A 25,914-nucleotide genomic window follows, 5' to 3' on the forward strand; every position below is an offset into this window, starting at 1 on the left:
TTCCTCAATCCGTTCCACCAATGCTAAAATAGCAACTTTAAATCGTTTAGCTCTAGCTCGCGTTATTGGACCAATGGGCAGCTTAATAGCTTCTTGTCCGTTCTCCATTTGGTTCGTAGGCAAGCTCACATCATTCCCCTCCTCTTCAGAACGATTTGTCCTCAAATCGGAATCTGCATCAAACGGAGACAAATCAGAAACGTTAAAAGTCGCGCTAACATTATATTCACCAGGCAAGTCCAATTTATAAGAATTGTCATTAATTCGTTCAAGGACTTGAAACGGTCCATCCCCTCTCGGAAGTAGTTTAGATCGTCGTTGCATAGGAAATCTTTCCTTGCGCATATGCAACCACACCCAATCTCCCGGCTCGAACACAACTCGTTTACGACCTTTGTTAGCATGTTGTTCATAGTTCTTGGTCCTTGCCTCAATGTTTTCTCGAACTCGTTGGTACAATTGCTTGACGAAATCAGCTTTACGCTTTCCATCTACATGCACAAATTGGTTAGAAGGCAATGGCATTAAATCAAATGGTGTTAACGGATTGAAACCATAAACGATTTCAAAAGGAGAAAATTTGGTAGCTGAGTGAATAGCTCGATTATACGCAAACTCCACATGTGGTAAACATTCTTCCCAAGCCTTCAAATTTTTCCGGATGATAGCTCGAAGCAATGTAGACAAAATCCGATTGACCACTTCGGTTTGGCCGTCCGTTTGCGGATGGCAAGTGGTTGAAAACAGCAACTTCGTTCCAAGGCGCCCCTATAGTGTCCTCCAAAAATGGCTAAGAAACTTCGCGTCTCGGTCGGACACAATCGTCCTAGGCATGCCATGCAACCTGACCACTTCTTTGAAAAATAAATTAGCAATATTCACGGCATCATCAGTTTTATGACATGCTATAAAATGAGCCATTTTTGAGAACCTATCTACAACCACAAATATTGAATCTCGGCCATTTTTACTCCTCGGTAAACCTAGCACGAAATCCATTGAGATATCAGACCAAGGGGCTTCGGGAATAGGCAATGGCTTATACAAACCATGGGGCTTAATTCGTGACTTAGCCCGTTTGCATGCAATGCATCGATTACAAAACCGTTCGACATCTCGTCGCATCTTAGGCCAAAAGAAATGTTCGTTGAGCATGGCTAACGTCTTTGCAACTCCGAAGTGCCCCATTAATCCTCCACTATGAGATTCTTCGATCAACACTTCTCGTACGGAACCTTGGGGTATACAAAGCTTTCCTTCTCGGAACAAGTACCCATCATGTCGATAGTACTTCTCGTAAGCTCCCTTTGCGCATAACCTAAAGAATTCACTAAAGTCAGCATCGTTGACATATAAATCTTTAAGAAATACAAACCCCATTAACTTAGCATCCAAAATATTTAACAACGCATACCTTCGAGATAGTGCATCAGCCACTACGTTTTCCTTACCTTTTTTATATTTAATAACATATGGAAAAGATTCGAGAAATTCTACCCACTTAGCATGCCGCTTATTCAACTTGTGTTGACCCTTTAAGTACTTCAAGGATTCGTGGTCGGTATGTATGACGAATTCTTTAGGCCAAAGATAGTGTTGCCACGTCTCTAAGGCTCGAATCAACGAATAGAGCTCCTTGTCATAAGTCGGATAGTTTAAGACGGCACCATTGAGTTTCTCGCTAAAATAGGCAATAGGCCATCCATCTTGCATCAACACGGCTCCAATGCCTAGACCTGAGGCATCACATTCTAACTCGAAGCTTTTATCAAAATTAGGCAAAGCTAATAACGGTGCATGAGTTAGACAATCTTTAATTTTCAAAAAGGATTTTTCTTGTTCCTCTCCCCAAACGAAGTTGGAATTCTTACGAATAACTCCAGTCAAGGGTGCGGCTAAGGTGCTGAAGTTTGGCACGAATCGACGGTAAAAACTTGCTAATCCATGGAAACTTCAGACTTGGGAGACATTCGTCGGACGGGGCCATTCTTGGATCGCCTTGACCTTCTCTTGATCGACTTCAAGGCCCTCTGAACTAACAATGAAACCTAAAAACACAACCTTGTTAGTGCAAAATTCACATTTCTTTAAATTAGCATACAAAGTTTCTTTCCTCAATACTTCCAAAACAGCCTTCAAATGTAAAACATGATCATCTAAATTTTTACTATAAACTAATATATCATCGAAGTATACGACGCAAAATCTACCAATAAAAGGTCTTAGAACGTGATTCATAAGCCTCATGAACGTGCTTGGGGCGTTCGTTAAGCCAAATGGCATAACGAGCCATTCGTAAAGCCCATGCTTCGTTTTAAACGCAGTCTTCCATTCATCACCCTCACGCATCCGTATTTGGTGATAACCACTCTTAAGATCAATTTTTGAAAACAGACTTGCGCCACTTAGCTCGTCAAGCATATCATCCAATCGTGGTATAGGATGACGATACTTGATAGTTATCTTGTTTATAGCACGGCAGTCCACGCACATCCTCCACGTTCCATCCTTTTTCGGGACAAGCAAAACAGGCACGGCGCATGGACTAAGGCTTTCGCGCACATAGCCCTTTTCAAGGAGTTCATTTACTTGCTTTTGTAATTCTTTCGTCTCTTCAGGATTGCTCCGATAAGCAGGTCGGTTTGGAATCGCGGCTCCCGGCACAAGATCTATTTGGTGTTCGATTCCACGAATAGGTGGTAACCCACTCGGGATTTCTTCCAGGAATACGTCTCGAAATTCTTGCAACACAGACAAAATAGAAGAGGGTAACTTATCATCAAATTCGTTAGTGCCAAGCAAGCTCTCCTTGTACAAAAGAACCAATAATGGTTGTTTCAATAACATCGATTTTCGAACTTCTCTCTCTTTTACCAACAAATTCTTTTTTCATTTTCATCACTCGTTTCTTTTCTTTTGAATCACTCTCTCTCTTTTTTATCACTCATCTTTTTGTTTTTCTTCTTTTCTTCACTCTTTTCTTTATTCTTTTCATTTTTTTGCTCTCTCTCGATTTCTTTTGATTTTTCAATCGAACTCCTCATTTTGAGTTGATCTTCATACACTTGTTTCGGTGATAATGGAGCTAACGTCACCATTCGTCCCATGTGTTTGAAAGAGTATCGGTTTGTATATCCGTCATGAATCGCTCGCTTGTCGAATTGCCAAGGCCGCCCCAAAAGAAGATGCCCCGCATGCATTGGTACGACGTCACACATAACTTCATCTTGATACTTCCCAATTGTAAACGAAATCAACACTTGCTTCGTTACCTTCAATTCTCCACCATCGTTAAGCCATTGGAGTTTATACGGATGGGGATGTTTAATGGTGGCCAATCCGAGTTTCTCCACCATCATTGAACTTGCCACATTTGTACAACTTCCCCCATCAATTATAACGCAACAAATCTTACCTTGCACTTGACATCGCGTATGAAAATGTTTTCGCGTTGTTGATCGTTTTCGGCACCTTGCAAAGTAAGGCTTCTTTTCACCACCAATATTTCTCCATTTTCGGCTTGTTCAACATCTTCTTCTTCTTCGGTTTGTTCAATGGCCTCCTTCTCTTGTTCACTTTCAGATTCAATCTCGCCATCGTCTCGAACAAACATCACATTCCGATTTGGACATTGGCTCGCGATGTGGCCCCTTCCAAGGCATTTGAAACATTTTATGTCTCGAGATCGACTTGGTTGGGCTTCCATCTTTCCTTTACTCGTTTCGACAATCGGTTTGTTGAACTTGGTGGCACCACTTACTTCTTTGTTTCGGCTTGGTATGTCACGTTTGTTGGTCCCTTGCCCCCACCTAGGCATAGAAGAAGTGTTAGAGAAAGTTCGTGACGTACCTTTTCTTTTTAGTTGTTTTTCGACCTTTATGGCCATATGGACCATATCAATAACCTCAACATAGTGGTGTAGTTCGACGATATTTGCGATATCTCGGTTAAGGCCGGCGAGAAATCGAGCCATGGTGGCTTCTCGATCTTCCTCCACATCGGCGCGGATCATGGCCACTTCCATTTCTTTGTAATAATCCTCCACGCTTCGTTGGCCTTGAGTTAAGCTTTGGAGCTTTTGATACAACTCCCGGTGATAGTAAGCAGGAATAAAACGCTTTCTCATTATTGCTTTCATTTCCGCCCATGTAGACACGGGACGTTCTCCATTGCGTCTTCGGCTCAACGTGAGTTGATCCCACCATATTATGGCATAGTCGGAGAATTCTATAGCAGCTAACTTCACCTTTTTGCTTTCCGAGTAATTGTGGCACTCAAAAACTAATTCCACCTTCTTCTCCCATTCAAGATAGGCCTCGGGATCCGATCTTCCTTGAAAAGCAGGAATCGCCATTTTAATATTCTTTAAATCATCATCGGGCCTCTCTCGATCTCTTTGTTCTCGTGCTCGATGACCTCGTCTCCTTGCACTTTGTCGTGAACCTCGATCACTTTCATCGTCACTTTGTTCATATAGATCATTTGCATGTTGCCATGGACGTTCTCGCTCTCTTCTCGGAATAGGAGGGGTGTTCGCACGTTGGCTTTGTTCCTCCATTTGTTCCATTCATTCATTGAGAGAATCGAATTGAGGTTGGAACAGACGAGAGATTTCTCGTACGATTGCTTGGACTTGGAGATCAGGCACTCCACCTTCGGGAACGTTTCTCCTCGGTTGAAGGTTTACTCCTCCACCAGCAGCATTCGAAGCTCCTCCACTTGTTGCTCGACGATCCGGACTCCTAGACATGTTTAAAATAAGAACAAAATATTTCCTCACCACAAAAACCTCACAAATTCGCTCACAAGAAAAAAATTCACTCCTCTCGTGTTTCACTCTATTTTCGGCTTTTATCTTGATGTACTCTCTTGCCTTTTACCTCTCAAATCCAACTCTCGATATTCTAAAAAGCTACCTTAGACTTATCCCACTTGTGGGTCGGCTTCAAAGGCTAAACAAAGGAAAATCGTATGGTTTAGGGTAGGCTCGAAAGAAAGAAAGGTTTAAAGATGTGGCATATAAAATGAATTCACGAATTGAAAATTTTTTTTTTAATAGTGTGAAATTTCACTCAAAGGGGTATAAAAGGGTGTATAATAGTGTTTACGGATATTTCACGTTCTTTTCGTACGCACCTAGACCGTATGCAATTTTTTTTTTGCAATTTTTTTTTTCCTTTTTTTTTCGGATTTTTTTTTCGAAGCTACGATTTACGTACCTAATTTAGCTAGCTCTGATACCAACTGATACGAGCTCGTTTCGGATGTAAAGACGAGTCATAATCTTTCCCGATCGAAATTAGGTAGTGTCAGAATTGAATCAAATTCAAGTCTTGGTGTTTGAAGTTGGATGGCTTTAGGAATAAAGGAGTTTGATGGGTTGTTGTTTGCTGGGTAATTCGATGAAACAAGATCGAACCCTTATTATCAAATAAGGACCCGGGCTTAAGGTTTCAAAGAAAGAAATGGAAATAGGATAAAAACCGAGACCCTCTATTTAGCAAAATAGGAACCTACAGTATGAAGAACGCCACACCAATGGGTGATAAGTTCGAACAAAGTCAGATTGACGCCACTCGTTGAAGATAAGTCAATTTGAGCTTTGGAGAATAAAGAGAGTGAATTTCTCACTAAAATTATATTTCATTCAGAAATTTGGCAAAAAGTCCTTTTACAAGAAATTCAAGAACTATTTATAGCTTAAGTGACTAGTAGCCGAATAGTCAAGTTCAATACTTAAAAACTAAGTAAACATTGAACTAATTTTGAGCTAAGATCCATGAATGGTCTTGAATCAAGGTTCGGCTGAATATAGACCAAGGAAGAGCTTCAACGAACTTGGAAAATTGGCAGCAGCTACATTCGGCCAATGGAGTTTAATAAGGTCAATAATGAAGCAACTCTTGCTGAAAAATTACCATCATTAATTAGCAACTTGAACAGTCATTTGGAAGTGTGAATGGACGGTTTTGAATGACCATAAGGTGTGAACATCATGAACCGAATAGCCACAATGTACCCAGCAATGTGAAGGAAATAAATGGCAGCTTTGGAGAATGGAAAATCATCTCTTTTGGCCGAATGGTCACTTAGAGAACTTCAACAATCAGCACACCATCTTTAATATAGTCCATGCATGTATCATTTGGTGCATTGAACCCAACATGCATGCATCTTCACATCCATTGAATCTTCATGCATGAATCTGCCCAATGAATCTTCAAATTCGGCTGTACCTAAAAACACACATGAACTTAATTAATTTCAATCAAATTAAGCTGAACTAAGTAAATACATAATGTGAACATCCTAATTTAACATTGAAACAACTTAAATATTAATAAAGCATGACACAAATTTGGTTGAACAGATTTAAGACATGTAATAATTTAGACAAACTAAACGAAATCAAGACATCTTTAATGTAATTAAATTAAGACATATTAAACACTTATATTAAATAAAAACATATTAATAAGCTGTAATAAGACTTAATTAAATGCTTATTTAAATGGTTTAAAATCCAGCAGCAATTTAATTAGCTAGAATGAATTTCAACTTCAAAGAAGTTGAAAATATTCAGCTCGTCTTTAAGCTCTTTGCTTTCATTTTCCTCAATCCGTTCCACCAATGCTAAAATAGCAACTTTAAATCATTTAGCTCTAGCTCGCGTTATTGGACCAATGGGCAGCTTAATAGCTTCTTGTTCGTTCTCCATTTGGTTCGTAGGCAAGCTCACATCAAAAACAATTACAAAGCAAACTATTTATAGCTAAATTCCTAGGCTAGCCGAATGGACACTTGAGCAGCTAAAAAGTCAGCTTATTTTCAAAGCAAATGAATTGAAAATTTCATGTAGCTTCCTAGAACGTCCCTTGAAGCTTTCTTGAAGATTCCCAGCTTTGGAGACGTCAATGGACAGCCATTTGATGTCTTCTAATAGCCTTGAATTAATGAGGTGATGGTTGAGCTGAAATGGCTGAATAGAATTGTTTAGATTGGCCTAAATTCGTCCAACTTGTGTGAAAGCTCTTATGGATGCTTGGGGAGCTCAAAGGCCAACTTGGGGAAGAGAAATGGGCTGCCAAATAAATGTGAGGAGTCATAGCTTTTTAATCTCCACGAAGAGGCACATTCCCTCACATGGACGGCACATTTATGGCATTTGAGAAGAACGAAAATGGCTCATGGAAAAGAGGAATCAGCAACTCTTCATGGATCCCTTGCTGTGCACGAAAAAAATAAATCAGTAGCTCATTAAGTGGACGTTCCTTGCATGTGGAACATCACATTTAATTCATGGCTTTGCTGCACAATAAATCAGCAAGCAGCTTCTTTAATTTCGTCCATTAAATGGCCACATGAAAAAGCACAAGCAGCTCCTTAAATGCTTCCAGCATCCATTGAATAGCCGTCCATAATTGCTTTTGCTGCACATTAATTCCAGCAATTTTAATTTCGGCAACAACCACTTCTTTTAATGTTGTCTTTGTACCTGCATGCAACAACCATTAATTCATGTTAAGACAACATTAAATGGTTAACTAGACATATTTAATTCGGCAGCCACAATTAACTTCAACTGGACACCATTTAAGACATCATTAAATTCGGTTGTAGCAAAACAAATTAAATGATGTAATGACAATTAAATTCAGCTGGACACCTTAAAAACATACATTAAATTCGTCCAAAATGTAGCAGCAGCATTAATTTCGTCCAGACATATTTATAACATGCAGTGGCAGCATTAAATTCGTCATAATAAATAGATGTAATAGCCTAGACATATTTATGCTATGTATGAAAATAGGACACATTAAAAAAACATAAAAATAAAACATATTTAAAACACCTAATTAAAATGTCCAATTTTAATAAATTTAATACTAACACTTAGTTGTGCTGGAATAAATAAATAAACTAACTTATTCAATTTATTTTAGCAAATGAAAATTTAAGAATTAAAATAAACTCAAATTGAGCAAAATGACCCCATTGAGCTGGAAACAAGCTAAACGAAGCTCAGCGAGATGCAATTGAGCTAATTTAGCTCGCATGGATGTGCAAGAAATACTTATGGAGCTGATCGAAAAATGTGCCCGAGGCGTGGTCGTATCATATCAAGTGTTTCAAGTGTCAAGGAAGAGGCCACATTGCGAGTCAATGTCCTAATCGACGAGTGATGGTGGTTCGTTCAAATGGCGAGATTGAGTCCGAAGATGAACAAGAGGAGGAGCCTGAAATTCCCATGGAGGAAGGTGAAGAGCTCGAGCTGCCCGTTGAAGGAGAATTACTTGTTGTCAAAAGGAGCTTGAATATCCAAGTAGCCGAGGAAGAACAACAACGAGACAACATCTTTCACACTCGTTGCCATGTTCAAGGCAAGGTGTGTAGTTTAATTATTGACGGAGGTAGTTGCACCAATGTCGCAAGTTCTTTGCTGGTTGAAAAACTTGGTTTAGCCACCACAAAGCATCCAACTCCTTACAAGTTACAATGGCTAAATGACGGAGGCGAACTCAAGGTGACGAAGCAAGCAAGGGTGGCGTTTTCCATAGGTAAGTACCAAGATGAGGTGGTTTGTGATGTCGTACCAATACACGCGGGACATTTGCTATTGGGGCGTCCTTGGCAATTTGACCGGCGAGTAGTCCACGACGGCTATACAAACCGATATTCATTTAAGCACCTTGGAAGGAATGTTACATTAGCTCCTCTCACACCGAAGCAAGTGCATGAAGACCAACTCAAGATGAAGCAATCTATTGAGTGAGAAAAAGAAAAAGAGAAAACAAAAAGAGTGAAAAGAAAAAGAAAGAAAAGAATGAGGAGAGTGAGATAAAAACAAGAGTGACAAAAGAAAAAGAGCAAGAGTGTGAAAATAAAAAAATAAGTGTTTTTGCTAGAAAAAGAGAGATTCGAAAATTGATGTTGGCAAGGCAACCCATCTTTGTACTTATGTATAAAGAGTGTTTATTGGAAACTAATGAACTTGACAATACTTTGCCTACTCCTATCGTTTCTTTGTTGCAGGAATTCGGAGATGTTTTTCCTGAAGAAGTGCCAAATGGCCTACCTCCCATTCGAGGAATCGAGCACCAAATCGATTTTGTGCCCGGTGCTGCAATTCCAAATAGGCCAGCATATAGAAGTAATCCTGAGGAAACGAAGGAATTAGAAAAGCAAGTAGCCGAATTAATAGAGAAGGGCTACATCCGTGAAAGCTTAAGTCCGTGCGCGGTTCCGGTATTGTTGGTTCCTAAAAAGGATGGATCCTGGCGAATGTGCGTTGACTGCTGCGCTATCAACAAAATCACAATAAAATATCGCCATCCTATTCCCCGCCTCGACGACATGCTTGATGAACTTAGTGGAGCCCAATTGTTTTCGAAGATCGATTTAAAAAGTGGGTATCATCAAATTAGAATGCGGGAGGGAGACGAATGGAAAACTGCGTTCAAAACTAAATATGGTTTGTATGAATGGTTGGTAATGCCATTCGGACTTACCAATGCTCCTAGTACTTTCATGCGTCTCATGAATTATGTTTTACGTTCGTTCATTGGGAAATTCTGTGTTGTGTATTTTGATGATATTTTAGTCTATAGCAAGAGCTTGGAAGATCATATTCAACATCTACGTGCCGTGCTTGAAGTCTTGCAAAAAGAGGTACTTTATGCCAATTTAAAGAAATGTTCTTTTTGCACTAATGAAGTTGTTTTTCTAGGCTTTGTGGTAAGTGCTCGTGGATTAGAAGTTGACCAAGAAAAGGTCAAGGCGATCAACGAATGGCCGCGTCCAACGAACATCAGCCAAGTGAGGAGTTTTCACGGGTTGGCAAGCTTCTATCGAAGGTTTGTGCCTAATTTTAGTTCTGTAGCTACCCCCTTGACAGGTATAATTAAGAAAAATTCTCCTTTTGTGTGGACTGATGAACAAGAAAATTCTTTTAATAAGCTTAAAGAATGTCTAACTAATGCACCATTGTTGTCTTTACCTGATTTTAACAAAACATTCGAGATAAAGTGTGATGCTTCAGGTATCGGCATTGGCGCTGCTTTGATGCAAGATGGACGGCCTATTGCATACTTTAGTGAAAAGCTTAACGGAGCTACGTTGAATTATCCAACGTATGATAAGGAACTATATGCATTGGTCCGAGCTCTCGAAACATGGCAACACTATTTATGGCCGAAGGAATTCGTAATTCATTCAGACCACGAGGCTCTAAAGCATTTGAAGGGACAAACCAAGCTCAATAAACGTCATGCCAAGTGGGTGGAGTATTTGGAGTCGTTTCCGTACGTGATCAAGTATAAAAAGGGTAAGGAAAATGTTGTAGCCGACGCCCTATCACGAAGGTACGCACTTGTCAATTTAATGGATTCTAAATTGCTTGGTTTTGAATTTATCAAAGATCTTTATAAATCTGATGCTGACTTTGGTGAAATTTATGAGTCTTGTTCGCATGGTGCTTGTGAAAAGTACTTTCAGCATGAGGGCTATTTATTTCGTGAAGGCAAGCTTTGTGTGCCTCAAAGTTCTGTGAGAAACGTCATTGTAGAAGAAGCTCATAGCGGAGGACTTATGGGCCACTTCGGAATTGCTAAAACTTTAGCAATATTGCGTGAACATTTCTATTGGCCCAAAATGAAACGTGACGTAATAAGGAAATGTGATCGTTGCATCACTTGTAAGAAGGCAAAGTCACGAATCAAACCGCATGGTTTATACACCCCGTTGCCTATTCCTGATGCTCCGTGGGTAGACATTTCAATGGACTTCGTTCTGGGCCTTCCAAGAACCAAAAGAGGGAGAGATTCAATATTTGTTGTTGTAGACCGTTTTTCAAAAATGGCCCATTTTATACCTTGTAATAAAACTGATGATGCTACTAACGTTGCTAGTCTATTTTTCAAGGAAGTTGTTAGGTTGCATGGAATCCCTCGAACCATTGTCTTCGATCGCGACACAAAGTTTCTAAGTCATTTTTGGAGGACGTTGTGGGGGAAATTGGGCACCAAACTTCTATTTTCGACGACATGCCACCCTCAAACGGATGGCCAAACCGAAGTAGTCAACCGTGTGCTATCAACTTTGCTTCGAGCTATTTTGAAAAAGAATTTGAAGATGTGGGAAGATTGCTTACCTCATGTGGAGTTCGCATACAATCGAACCGTTCATTCTGCTACGAAATTTTCTCCTTTTGAGGTAGTATACGGTTTTAACCCCATTACTCCTCTTGATTTGATTCCTATACCTTCTAATGAATTAGTACATGTAGATGGCAAAAAAGAAGGCCGAATTTGTTAAACAATTGCACAAAAATGTTAAGGATAATATTGAGAGGAGAATCGAACAATATGTTCGAGGGGCAAATAAAGGGCGCAAATGAGTCGTGTTCGAACCCGGTGACTGGGTTTGGATCCACATGCACAAAGAACGGTTTCCCGATCAAAGGAAATCCAAGCTTCAATCAAAGGGTGATGGCCCTTTTCAAGTATTGGAACGGATCAATGACAACGTCTACAAGATTGACCTACCGGGTGAGTATGGAGTGAGTGCAAGTTTTAACGTTGCTGATCTTTCTCCTTTTGATGTAGGTGACGATTCGAGGACGAATCGCTTCGAAGAGAGGGAGGATGATATGAGCTCGCCCATGAAGATAGGTGCCGAATCCGTGGAGTTGCCTTTGGGGCCAATTACTCGAGCACGTGCCAAGAAGTTACAAGATGCTGTAGCAAGCTATATTGCTCGATTGTGGAGTGATGGGTTGATTGCCCATAAAACACCCAACTCAACTAGCTTGATTCGCAATTTCCTACAAGCTGATTTTAGCTTGTGTCAGCTCAATTTAGCTCAATTCGGCAATTAATTAGTTCAAGGAGCTGATTAAATTTATTTCAATAAATTTAATTAGTTGTGTTAGTTTAGAATCAGCTCAAATCATTTAATTAAATAAATGTGTCTTAATCTGGACATTTTTTAATTTAGCTTATTAAATATGTTTTATATTAGTACATGCCTTTAATATGTCCATATTAAGTCATAAATTAAATGTGTTTAGTTTAATTACAAAGTTTTAATGTGTCTTGACTAAGACAAATTTATTAGTGGCTGCTAATTAATTTGTCTTAGCCGAATTAATGTGCAGAATTTTAATATGTCCAGCTGCTGATTTCATGAGTATTAAACTTGTCTTAACCACATTTATTTGATGTTTTTCAGCTAGCTTAATGGCAAAGAAAGCTCATAAAGAAGGAGCATGTATTTGGGCACATGCATGGACGGCATTTAAAGTGCAGCTGCCTTGTGTTTCCAGCTGACTTTTCGTGCAGCTCAATGGACTTCTAGCTGCTTTTTTGAGCTTCTCCAAGGGCCAATTTCGTGGAGAGCAATGGCCAAAGAGTGCCTCATAAATTCCAGCAGCCAATTCATGTGGAGGCTACTCATATTCGGCCAAAGAAGCATAATTTTTGAAGCTGTCCATTTCTCTTCTCCATAGCAGCAATTAAGCTCTTTTAAAACATTAACTGAATGTGAATTTTCTCCATTAAAGGGGCCAGCCGAATCATCTTTTTCTAGAAGGTTAATTTTCAGAATTTTATCACATGAATGTAACTAGGAAATTTCTAGGAAGTTTCCTCAAGAAACTTAAGGCATAAGGATCTGATTAGATAGGCTATTCGGCTGCCTTAGTCAAGCTATAAATAGGTCATGTAATTCACATTTTGAGGTTAATGAACAATTTGATAGCTTTGCTAAATTGTGAGGTTGTTTTCAACTCTCGTTATTCTCCAAAAACTTGTGAGACTTATCAAACATCTTTGTGGCGTCAAACTTGTTTTTGTTTCTTCCCGAACTTATCACTTTAATCCCAAAAGCGTGGCGTTCGATTCATACTAAGGTTCCTATCATCATTGATAGTGGGTCGAAGTTTCTATCCATTTAACAAACCTTCCATCCATCCTTACCAACCTAAGCATTCTCCTAAGTTACGGGTTAACACATTCCTATTGTGTTAGTTCGGCTTTCGAATCCTTAGCCAAATTGCTTCCATTGTTTTCTAATTCATTTCCTAAACCAACAAAACCCTTTTGAGCCTAAATAAACCTCTTTCTTCTAGCCTATTTTGTAAAGCCTCAATTTACTCCTAATTCACGATCGGGCGATCTTTACGACTCAATTCGATCTCGAGGTGAGGGCGTATCATTATAGAGCATAGTTTCTACACTAATACAAGCTGTAAACACTTGCAATCTTATTCATTAAAACACAAACAACATCGAATTAATACCAAAACATACTTAAAAACACACATAATACATAGTAGAATCTAAATACGTCACATATCAGCATGCAACATGTTATAAAGCCTATGTTCTAAGGCATGAACATGATCGAATAAATCTGGAATCGTAGCACAAGTAAGGAACAAGGCTTCCCTGAATTTCTTTGCCTTAGATCGAGTAATAGGTCCTAATGGTAAGACCTCCGGATCAGTTTGCTTTGTTGGTGTGAGCGTGCGCACATCACCTTAGACTAATCCTAATCTTATTAGAAAACTTAAAAATTAAACCTAATTAATAAAAATAATAGGCAAAGTCGGCCATGCACTTAAATGGACTGTTTTGGGCCGAATTTTAACATGTAACATTCCTAAAGCCTAAAAGTTAAATTAACAATTAAAATGTTTACAAATTGGGCCCTTTGACAATTTGGCCTGATTTTCAACTAAATATGGGTGTATTTCTTGATTGGGCTTGGAATATTCTTACTGGGCCTTGCCTTCAAGAACTTGGGCTTTGTGATCCATCTTTTACCAAAATTGAGTTGTTGATGCTCGTGACGGAGATCCATGCGCTTTGGTTGCAAGATTCGGTTTTTTGGACCAAGATTTCCAAGATTTGAAATCTTGATTTTCTTGATTCTTGAAATCGCTCCAAACAGCAAAATTGAGCCAAGATTCGGTTTCTTGATTTTCTTGAAAACAAGAAAGTGAATCTTGATTTTCTCGTTCTTTTGTGTATGCATCTAAGGCCTTGCTAACGAACTCCTGAATGGTCCCATTTAGTTTGGAACGCATTTGCCGGGCCTTTGATCTCGTCATTGGGCCTTGTGGTAATTTGAGCCCATACGTTCTTGAACTTGGGTTGGGCCTTTGTGACTCGTATCATTAGGTGTGGCCGAATAGTAGGATATTGAATGGATGTTTCAGGCAGCAAGCAGAATTTCAACTCGGCAAAAAGAACTTGAACACTTTATCATTTTTTTTATATTTTCAAATTTTTTTAACTATAAAATGCTAAATACAAATGAATAACAATGAATAATTTGTTTTTGCACAAACTTTTTTTACGATTTTTTATTGAATTACAATATCGTAGTGCCGAAAATGTCAATTCTTACTCCAAATTCACTAGCTCTGATACCAAATGATACGAACTCATTTCAGAATGATTTGACTCGTTCAGATTACCCGATCGTGAATTGAGTAAGGATAAGTTTGTTTCAGGGATAAATGAAACAAAATAGGATAAATGGATTCAAACAATAGAAGTAGGTAAAAATGGTTAAGTAAATAATGGATAATTTGGCTAAGACCGAAAATGAACCAACAATATTGAATTGTTGACCCGAGTCTCAAAATGGCTCTTAGGTGAAAACAAACAGTAAGGAAACTTGACCCACTATCAAATGTGATAGGAACCAAAGGTATAATGAATGCCACACCAAAAGGTGATAAGTTTGGTTTAGCAAAGGAAGGAATGACGCCACAAGTTAACTTGATAAGTGATACGAGTCACAAAGGCCCAACCCAAGCTCAAGAACGTGATGAGCTCAAATTACTACAAGGCCCAATAACGAGGTCAAAGGCTAGACAAATGCGTTCCAAACTAAATAGGACCATTCAAGAATTTGTTAGCAAGGTCATAGATGCGTACACGAAAGAAAGAGAAAATCAAGATTCACTTTCTTGTTTTCAAGAAAATCAAGAAATAGAATCTTGGCCCAATTTTGCTGTTTGGAGCGATTTCAAGAATTAAGAAAATCAAGATTTCAAATCTTGGAAATCTTGGTCCAAGAAACTGAATCTTGCAACCAAAGCTGATAGATGGTTGCGCGCGGACCAAGATCAAGTTGTCAAGTCACGGGAAACTCCTACAAAGAACGCTAAACACTTGGATCTGAAATGAAGCAGAAAGATCAAATCTTAGAATTTCTAGATCTAAAAACAGATGATGCTACATATGTGGCAGCCTTATTCTTTGAAGAGGTGGTAAGACTTCATGGCATCCCTAAAACAATTGTTTCTAACAGAGATGTCAAATTACTTAGCCACTTTTGGAAGGTATTATGGGGTAAACTTGGTACGAAATTACTTTATTCCATTACATGTCACCCCCAAACTGATGGCCAAACTAAAGTAGTTAATCGGATCTTAGGGACATTATTACGATTTGTTGTGGGAAAGAACATTAGAAATTGGGAAGAATGCCTACCATTTGTGGAATTTGCATATAATAGATCTATTCATTCTACAACTGGTTATTTTCCATTTGAACTTGTTTATGGCTTTGACCCACTAACAGTACTTGATCTTGCGCCATTACAGCTTGAACACATTGTTAATCTAGATGGCGAACAGAAAACTGAGTTGGTGAAATCCATACATGAGAAGGCTAGGCAACGAATAGCCAAAACAAATGATGCCAACACCAACAAAGCAAACAAGGGGCGCAAATGGGTTATCCTAAAACCCGGAGATTGGGTTTGGGTCCATATGAGGAAAGAACGATTTCCTACAAAAAGAAAGTCCAAGTTGGACCCAAGGAGTGATGGGCCTTTCCAAGTACTCGAGCGGATCAACGACAATGCTTATAAAATTGATCTACCTAGTGAGTACAATGTAAGTTCTACTTTTAATGTGGCTAACTTGTCCCCATTTGATTTTTCAGATTCGAGGTTGAATCTTTTTGAGGAAGGGGGAATGATACGAGTCACAAAGGCCCAACCCAAGCTCAAGAACGTGATGGGCTCAAATTACCACAAGGCCCAATAACGAGGTCAAAGGCCAGACAAATTGATATAGGGTTGCGCGCGGACCAAGATCGAGTTACCAAGTCATGAGGAACTCCTATGAAAATCTTTAGACAATCAGATCTGAAAAGAGGCAGAAAATTAAAACTTAAAAATTTCCAGATCTGAAATAAGAACCCTAGAACAGCAAGAGATAATCAAGAATTGAAAAACTTATGAAAGGGGTTTCTTGAAACCAAGAACACGAAAACAATCTCCAATATTGCTTCTCAGCAAGCCGAATCTGTCAAGAAACAACCAAAACAACAAGCAAATTAAACGATCAAATTTTAATAGAATTCTAAGGGCTGTTGCGATAAGAAGAAAAGAGAGAACTTGATGGAATAAGACGGCTCTTTGAAACCCAAAGAAGATTGCGATCTGCCCAATTGAACAACAAGAAAGTTTTCCCTAAATTACAGCAATCGAATGCACCTAAGAAGATTAAAGATGAATCGGCAAGAACCCTAGAAATTAGGGATTTTGACCGATTCTTTGCTGCCACAAGAGGAGTATTATTCAACTCTTTAAGATGGAAGAGGGCTGGAAACACAAAAAGAACAGCAAATAAATTAGATAAAGATTCGGCACAAGTAGATATAAAGAAGAGAAATTTAATAGCAAGAAATTAAATTAAAAGTCCTAAGAAGCCTTGAAATCCCAAAAAATTTCACAACTCCCTTCAAAAGGCTCTAATCTCCCCTCCAAAGAATATCTATGGCAAGAAGAAGGTTGAAGATGGCTCCCACAATCAAAAGATTGTTAAAACAACTTCTAAAGAAAACTCAAGAGAGAATTCTTGGAGAAAAACTCAAAGAGAATTCTGCACTTAAACAAATCTGAAATTTTTGATCTAATTGAGAAGTGAATACAAAGGGTGGTCGGCCATCATTTAAATAGGCCTCATACTAATCCTAATCTAATTAGGAAACTTAAAAAATTAACCCTAATTAATAAAATAATAAAGGAATTTCGGCCAGGCACATAAAATGGACTGTTTTGGGCCGAATTTAACATGTAATATTCCTAGAGCCAAAAAAATTAAATTAAAAATTAAAATGTTTACAAATTGGGCCCTTTGACATTTTGGCCTGATTTTCAACTAAGTATGTATGGATTTCTTGATTGGGCTTGGAATCTTCTTGATTAGGATTGTGATCCATCTACTACCGAAATTGGGTCGTTGATGCTCGTAACGGAGATCCAATGCGTTTTAGCTGCAAGATTCGATTTCTTGGACCAAGATTTCCAAGATTTGAAATCTTGATTTTCTTGATTCTTGAAATCGCTCCAAACAGGTAAATTGGGCCAAGATTCGGTTTCTTGATTTTCTTGAAAATAAAAAAGTGAATCTTGATTTTCTCGTTCCTTCGTGTACGCATCTAAGGCCTTGCTAACAAACTCCTGAATGCTCCCATTTAGTTTGGAACGCATTTGTCGAGCCTTTGATCTCGTTATTGGGCCTTGTGGTAATTTGAGCCCATCACGTTCTTGAACTTGGATTGGGCCCTTGTGACTCGTATCATTCCCCCCTTCCTCAAAAAGATTCGTCCTCGAATCTGAAAAATCAAATGGGGACAAGTTAGCCACATTAAAAGTAGAACTTACATTGTACTCACCAGGTAGATCAATTTTATAGGCATTGTAGGAAATTGTTCTTTCCTTAAATGGACCCAAACCCAATCTCCAGGTTCTAGTACAACCCGTTTGCGGGGCTTGTTTGCTTTGTTGGTGTTGGCATCATTTGTTTTGTGATACGAGTCACAAAGGCCCAACCCAAGCTTAAGAAGGTGATGGGCTCAAATCAAGAAAATCAAGATTCACTTTCTTGTTTTCAAGAAAATCAAGAAATTGAATCTTGGCCCAATTTTGCTGTTCGGAGCAATTTCAAGAATCAAGAAAATCAAGATTTCAAATCTTGGAAATCTTGGTCCAAGAAACCGAATCTTGCAGCTAAAGCACGTTGGATCTCCATTACGAGCGTCAACGACCCAATTTCGGTAGGAGATGGATCACAAGCCCAAATTCTTAAAGGCAAGGCCCAATAAGCAAATTCCCAGCCCAATCAAGAAATCCATACATATTTAGTTGAAAAATCAGGCCAAAATGTCAAAGGGCCCAATTTGTAAACATTTTAGTTGTTTAAGTTAATTTTTAAGTTTTAGGAATATCACATGTTAAATTCAGCCCAAAACAGCTCAATAGGATGCATGGCCGAATTTTCCTTTTTTTTAATTAAGTTTAAATTTTTTAAGTTTTCTAATTAGATTAGGATTTGTTGGAGGCCTATATAAGCATTGGCCAGCCACCCTTTGTAAACATCTTATTATCATTCAATACATTAAATTTCAGTTTGTTAGAGTGCAGAATTTTCTTTGGGGTTTTCTCCAAGAATTCTCTCTTGAGTTTTCTTTAGAACTTGTTTTAACAATCTTTTGATTGTGGGAGCTATCTTCAACCTTCTTCTTGCCATCGATATTTGTTGGAGGGGAGATTAGAGCCGTTTGAAGAGATTTGTGAAATCTTTTGGGATTTCAAGGATCTTTAGGACTTATCCTTTAATTCTTGCTATTTTCAATTTCTTTCTTTACTTTTCTTTTCTTATACTTGTGTCGATTTCTCATCTAATATTTTGCTGTTCTTGTTTGTTTTCCAGCATTGATTAAACTCAAGATCTCATCGTTTAAGTTGTTCTCCTATTAGCAGCACCCATTCGAACCCAAAAATCCCCAAATTCTAGGGTTCTTGCCGAATTCACACTTATTCTTCTTGGGTGAATTTGGTTGTGGAAACTTAGGGGAAACTTTCGTGGTGGTCAATTGAGCAGATTGCCCTCGCTTTCTCAGCCTCAATAGTCGTTTTATGCCTTCAATTTCTTTCTTTCTCATTGACGCTTAAACCCTAAATTGTTTCAAGAAATTCTGGTCGATCTAATTTGCTTGCTGATTTGGTGTTCTTTGACAGATTCGGCTTGTGGGAGTTCATTCTTGGGAATCAATTTCGTGTTCTTGGTTTCAAGAAACCTCTTTCATAAGTGTTTTGTTTCTTGATTAGATCTTGCTGATTTTTAGGGTTCTTATTCCAGATTTTAATTTTCTAGATTTAATCTCGTTCTTTGTTTGATTTCAGATCTGTTCGTTAGAGTTTTCGTAGGAGTTCTCCGTGACTTGGCAACTCGATCTTGGTCCGCGTGCATTCTTCTATCATTTGGTATCAGATTTTGGGCGTTTTGGGTGTTCTTGGTTGATTGCTAAACTGATCTCTATTTTTTAAAGCATAAACAGCAGTTTTATTAATTGTTAGCTGTAGGTTTTCATTTGTTTGCTTTTATTCTTCCGTTACGTTCTCTAACACCTTCTTGTTTCTTGTGTTAGTAGGATTTACACGTGTGCACAACTCCTTCCTCGGTGTAACACGAATCACTTGGTGTCTCGTTAGTTTTTGGCATACTAGTGCAAATTAGGATTCTTTGGTAGTTTGGTTCAGACTCTCTAATTGGTTGATATAAACTTTGATAAAGAACTCATAAGATTGAATTCGACCTCATTGAGAATTTGATTTTTCTTTTTGAGTGATTAATGGTGAGGTTTGCTAACTTTTATTTTTGAGTGTTGAGTGTTTATTTTTTACAGGTTTTGAAGATGTCTAAAGGTGATAATAATGATGCACTTATGAAAGTCCAACAACAGTTAGACGGACATACTGCTGCAATCACACAAATAAATGCTACACTTCAAGCATTGAATACTACTTTGAATGAGGTACGAGTGAATCAAAAACATCAATATCGAGATCCAATTAAGGAAGATAGGGATAACCAGCCCTATAGGTGCAGCTCTCAACGTGTCCCTAGAATGGATGATGATTTTCATGATCGTGGACAATCATCTTTGGCAAAACGAAAGAGCGAGCAGCAACGAGAACATCTCTTTCATACTCGCTGCCATGTACAAGGTAAGCTTTGTAGAGTTATTATTGATGGTGAAAGTTGCTCGAACATAGCCAGCACGACGATGGTGGAAAAGCTTTGCTTAACCACTACCAAGCATCCACAACCTTATCAACTACAAGGGCTTAGCAACGAAGGCCAATTTAGGGTCACTCAACAAGTGCGCATCGCCTTTTCTATCGGTAAGTATCAAGACGAAGTTGTGTGCGACGTAATGCCTATTCAAGCCTGCCATTTGTTGCTAGGAGAACCATGGCAACTGGATCGAAAAGTCACTCATGATGGTCGTACCAATAGGTATTCTTTCAAGCATCAAGGAAATAAACTCACCTTAGTGCCGCTCACTCTGGAACAAGTCCATGAGGGCCAAATCAAACTGAAAAATTCTGTTAAAACAAGTAAGGAAAAAGAAAAAGAGAATAAAAAAGAGCAAAAGAGATTGAGAGTGAAAAAGAAATTGAAGAAAGAAGAGAAAATGAATTAGAAAAAGAAACAAAAGAAAAAGACGTGGAAAGGGTAGTGAGGAATGTTTCCACTAACCAAGATATGAATTTTTCTTGTGTTGCTACTTTTCAGGTTCCCGAAAGATCGTAAGATAACTTTCAACTTCAATACCTCTCAAATGAAAGACGCTTTCATACGATCAACTTAGGCAAAGATGAAATCACACTACATGATCCTGAAGGTAAGCTGATACGACCATGCCCCGGGTACACTTTTGGATCAGCTCCCTAAGCATTGTTTGCAAATCCATGCGAGCTGAATTAGTTCAATTTCATTTCGTTAAGCTCCGTTTAGCTCGTTTCCAGCTCACTCGAGCTCAAGTCAACTCACTCAAGCTCAATTCAGCTCAATCTTAACCCAATGAGCTTATTTTTAGCTTTCTTTAGCTTGCATTTATTTTGCTGAAATAAACCATTTAATTTGTCATTAGTTAAATTAGTTGTTTATCTTAAGTTAGTTAATTTGTTAAAATCTGGACAAATAATTAATTAAGTGTTTTAATTATATCTAAATTAAATACTTAATTAATTATGATGTTTTAAATATGTCTAAAATTGTTAATATGTATGGCCAAATTTAATGTGCAAATTATTGAGTTCATATGCTGCTAATTTAATGTGTTTGAAATGCATTTAACTTGCTGATTTAATTTGCTGCAGGTTCATGAACGGATTGGTGCAATGTATGGGAGTGTGCATGCACAATTGAGGTTCAATGGATGGCATTTAAAGGAGCACATGCATTTGGGACGTTCATGCAAGAGGGAGTTGCTGAAAGTTCATGTATTTGAAGATTCATGGATCATATTTATGGGAGAAAATACATGGGACGTTTCATGCATGATTCATGCATTTTCAAGATGACCATTCAAGTATTTTAGGCACATTAATGCCTCATTCAGCCAAGGGAGATGTAGGATCATTAAAGAGCTGCACATTCATGGAATTATGGAGATTCTTCAAGGCTAAGGATGCATGAATGCATCAAGTGAAGCATCATGATGGTTCGGCCAATTCATGTACCATCTTCAAGCATGAACTGGATTTTAATGCTATTTGTGTGAACATGTTAAATACCTGTGTGAACAGAATTTAAGTTAGTGTGAACAACATAGATGCCGAATATCAATAGGCATTTTAGGCTTATAAATAGCTTACTTGTTTATTGTAAAAGGTTACAGAATTTGATCAATTAAACTTAATAGAACTTTTGTTCTTGTGAGGTTACCTCCTCTCTTCTTTCGTTCGAGTCTCGAAGCGACTTATCTAGCTTCCTAGTGGTGTCAATCCGAACTCCATTGAACTTATCACCGAATCGGTGTGGCGTTCAACCATCTTCCTATACCTTTGGTTCTTACCTCCATATAGGTAACGGGTCACGGTCCGCTTCTATCCTTCATCAAAATTCACCTTAAGTAATATAAGACTCGGGGCAATACTTTTTAGTATTGAATCATTCTTAAAGTTTGAGTTCTTTATCCATTTCCATCTATTTATCATCTTTGTAACTTAATTCTTTGTTAAACCGAACCTATCTTTCATCAAACCAAAACCCATCCTTTGAACCCATTTTGCCTACCTTCCGCTTATAAAACATTCAAACTCCATCTATCTACAAATTTGAACGAGCTTCTCGTCGACGATCGGGCATCTTAAGTGAACCCGACTCAATCAATCGGGCCGGATCACAGCATTTGGTATCAGAGCTTGCAAAACGAGGAGCACCGACGTTCGTAGCTATCTCGCAAGATAGGTTTGTAAAAAAAAAGTTTCAAAAAAAAATCAAAAAAATCTCGAGTTGTAATTTTATTTTATTTTCTCTTTTTTTTATTGTATTTACCTTACTATTGTATTGGAGTATCAAAAAAAATCGAAATTCAAAAAAAAAAGAAGTGAGCAAAAAAGTAAAAAAAAAGTAAAAAAAAGAACAAAAAAAAGTGAAAAGTCTTGTGAGTTTTATTTTCATCTCTTATTACTCCGATCATCAAGTTTCCCTTCCTCCCATTATTTACCCATCCCAACGCCACACTTTAAACCAATTTTTTTCTTTATTTAGCCTACCCTACACCCGACGTTATCCCTTGTAACCCATTTTGAAACCGACCCTCAAGCAGCAAATTAAGTCTATCGAGACGAATTACGAATTTGTGAGACGAGGTTGAGTGGTAAAAGGCAAGAGAGCGTGAGTACATTAGAGTGAGCAAAAGCCTAAAAGAGAGTTCAAACTCGAGAGTGAGTGACTTTTTCTTTTTGAGCGAATTTGTGAGGTTTGTGGTAAGGTATTTATTTTCTTTATTTTTTTTAACATTTTCTTTTCCATTACTTAATCATGTCTCGAGAAACATTTTCCGAATCAGAATTCCAATATTTGATGCAAGAGATGCGTAGAATGGTGAAATCAAAATTTGATAAGTTGCATGATCGATTGGATCGAGTGGAGAAAGAGCCCGATGGAAGCCAAACTCACCGGGTCAAGAGACAAAGACAAGATCATCACGAAAGCACACATCCAATGATTATTCGAGAAGAGATTCATACCATGATTCCTATTCAATGAGGAACTCAAGACGAAGCAAAGCAAGTTTTGAGTTTGAAGCTTTTCAAGGTGACGAACGAGAAATCACAAGTAGTCATTTGTATGCACCAAGGTATTCATCTGCCAAGAATCAATCTCGAAGAGGTGATCATTTTTTTTATGAAAGTCGATCCAATTATACCCAACAAGAGTCATTTAGTGCTGATTCATTTGTAACATCTCCATCCTATAATGAAGGAGCGAGGCAAAAAGAAAAAGAAATAAGAAGAAAAGAAAGACAAGAAATGTTGATGAGAGAAAATGAGCATATATGGAATGAAATCGAGAGACGAAAAAAAGAAATGAAAGAAAAGGAACAAGAAATCAAAAAGTGAGAGAAAAAGAAAATGAAGAGAAAGAATTCGAAAAAGAAATTGAGATTGAACAAGAATGCAAGCGAGAAAGAGAAATCGAAAGAAAAGAAGAAAAGATTGAAAAAGAAAAAGAAATCCAAAAAGAGAGTGAGGTTAAAAATAAAATTGAAAATGAGAGAGGAAATGAAAAGAGAAAAAAGAAGTTGAGATTAGAAAAGAGTTTGAAAAAGAGAAGAGTGAAAAAGGAGAAAGCAATCGAGCAAAAGTGAGGAATGTTCTAACTAACCCATTTGCAAGTTTGCCGTGTAAATTTTCTTCTTTCCAGGTTTCCAAGGAACCGATTGACAAGTTTCAACTTCAATACCTTTCCATGGATAGAAGGTTCACTTTGGCTGAAAAAGGTAGTGTTCTCAACGATCCTAGTTCGCCTATGCCAAAAGGTAAGCAAGGTATGAGTCTTGAAATTTTTAAAGCACCTCTGCCTTTTTCGATTGTTGATGGGTCCTTTGTTGATGATTTGGTCTTTAGAAAGAATCTAAACTTTGACGTGGCTACTTGTCATTCTTTGATTGATGATGACCCATTTGTTTTGTTTGATGATAAAAAGATTCTTGCTTTTGAAAAATATTATTTTCTTGATGATATTAGTTGTTTGTCTTTAACTTGCAATGGAATACATGTTTTGGATCCGCAAGATGAAAGTCCATATAAAATGTTCATTCTCACTGATCATGTTGAAAAGGAATGGAAATGTATTGATGAATACGCCATTGGCAAGATTTTTGATGAAGAGCGAATAAATCAACACCAACAAAATCTGGAATTGTGTGATCAAAAGTTGACATATCATCTGCTTGGTTGTGTTGATCATGTGGATTATCTAATTTTTGGTGTGAAATTTCCATGTTTTTGTAAATCTTTTTGAATGAAATTTAAAGGGTTTGCTTGTTTGAATTTGAGTATGTTAACACCCTCGTTGTTTAATTTGTGTAAATTGTTGGAGATAAAAGGACTCTTTTTGCCATTTGGATCGAGTAGTCAAAATCATGTCTTTAATCCTGGAGTTTGCTATTATGAATCATCCATGAAAGAAAGCAAGCATCGTAAAATTTGTTTGAATGAATGTGTAAACAATCTTTGTTTGTATGATATTTTGTCTTTAAGTTTGAAAATGAGCCATGTGAATCTTGTTGGTTTGTTAAGTCAAAATCAAAATTTTGTTTTCGAAGGATGTTCTCAACTGTGGACTAAAAGATCCGAACATGTTTTGAATGATAATGATTTTGAGTTTCTTAGTGCTCTTTCTATGAAGTCGGTCATGAAATTGCCAAATCAAATTGAAATGGCAAGAGAAAATTTTGTCTTTGACCCGGGTGAACACCATTCTATATCATTGCCTAAGGTAATCGAACCATGGAAAGTTGACTTCCAAAACCATAGCTATCAAATGCCTTGTGATTTATGTTTGTTTCCATCGAAGAAAAAGGTAAGAACGATTTCTATTTTCGACCCCGGTATTGGATTATTTGTTCAAACTGTGAATCAAATCTCAAAAAGTTCCTTTGTGTTTAATCTTCATCGTGTCACTAATTCGTTTTATTCTTTTAAAGGTGACAATGTGAAGTGGTACCCTCCTAAAGAGGGAGGGCATGCGAATGAGCTTCTTTTGATCCGAGTTAGTTGTGGCTTTCAAAATCTTCAACGATTTTTCGCGAGTAAATGGCCCGATTTGGGGACAAATCGCTTTAAAGAGGGAGGGGATGATACGACCATGCCCCGGGCACACTTTTGGATCAGCTCCCTAAGCATTGTTTACAAATCCATGCGAGCTGAATTAGTTCAATTTCATTTCATTAAGCTCCGTTTAGCTCGTTTCCAGCTCACTCGAGCTCAAGTCAACTCACTCAAGCTCAATTCAGCTCAATCTTAACCCAATGAGCTTATTTTTAGCTTTCTTTAGCTTGCATTTATTTTGCTGAAATAAACCATTTAATTTGTCATTAGTTAAATTAGTTGTTTATCTTAAGTTAGTTAATTTGTTAAAATCTGGACAAATAATTAATTAAGTGTTTTAATTATATCTAAATTAAATACTTAATTAATTATGATGTTTTAAATATGTCTAAAATTGTTAATATGTATGGCCAAATTTAATGTGCAAATTATTGAGTTCATATGCTGCTAATTTAATGTGTTTGAAATGCATTTAACTTGCTGATTTAATTTGCTGCAGGTTCATGAACGGATTGGTGCAATGTATGGGAGTGTGCATGCACAATTGAGGTTCAATGGATGGCATTTAAAGGAGCACATGCATTTGGGACGTTCATGCAAGAGGGAGTTGCTGAAAGTTCATGTATTTGAAGATTCATGGATCATATTTATGGGGGAAAATACATGGGACGTTTCATGCATGATTCATGCATTTTCAAGATGACCATTCAAGTATTTTAGGCACATTAATGCCTCATTCAGCCAAGGGAGATGTAG

General features: G+C 37.8%; 1 pseudogene; it reads right to left on the reverse strand.

The window, feature by feature from the left end:
- Nucleotides 1-4,354, reverse strand: LOC121217389 (uncharacterized; annotated as a pseudogene).
- Nucleotides 4,355-25,914: the final 21,560 nt, after the last annotated feature.

The sequence above is a fragment of the Gossypium hirsutum genome, chromosome D05 (assembly GCF_007990345.1).
Source record: "Gossypium hirsutum isolate 1008001.06 chromosome D05, Gossypium_hirsutum_v2.1, whole genome shotgun sequence".
Lineage (NCBI taxonomy): Eukaryota > Viridiplantae > Streptophyta > Magnoliopsida > Malvales > Malvaceae > Gossypium > Gossypium hirsutum.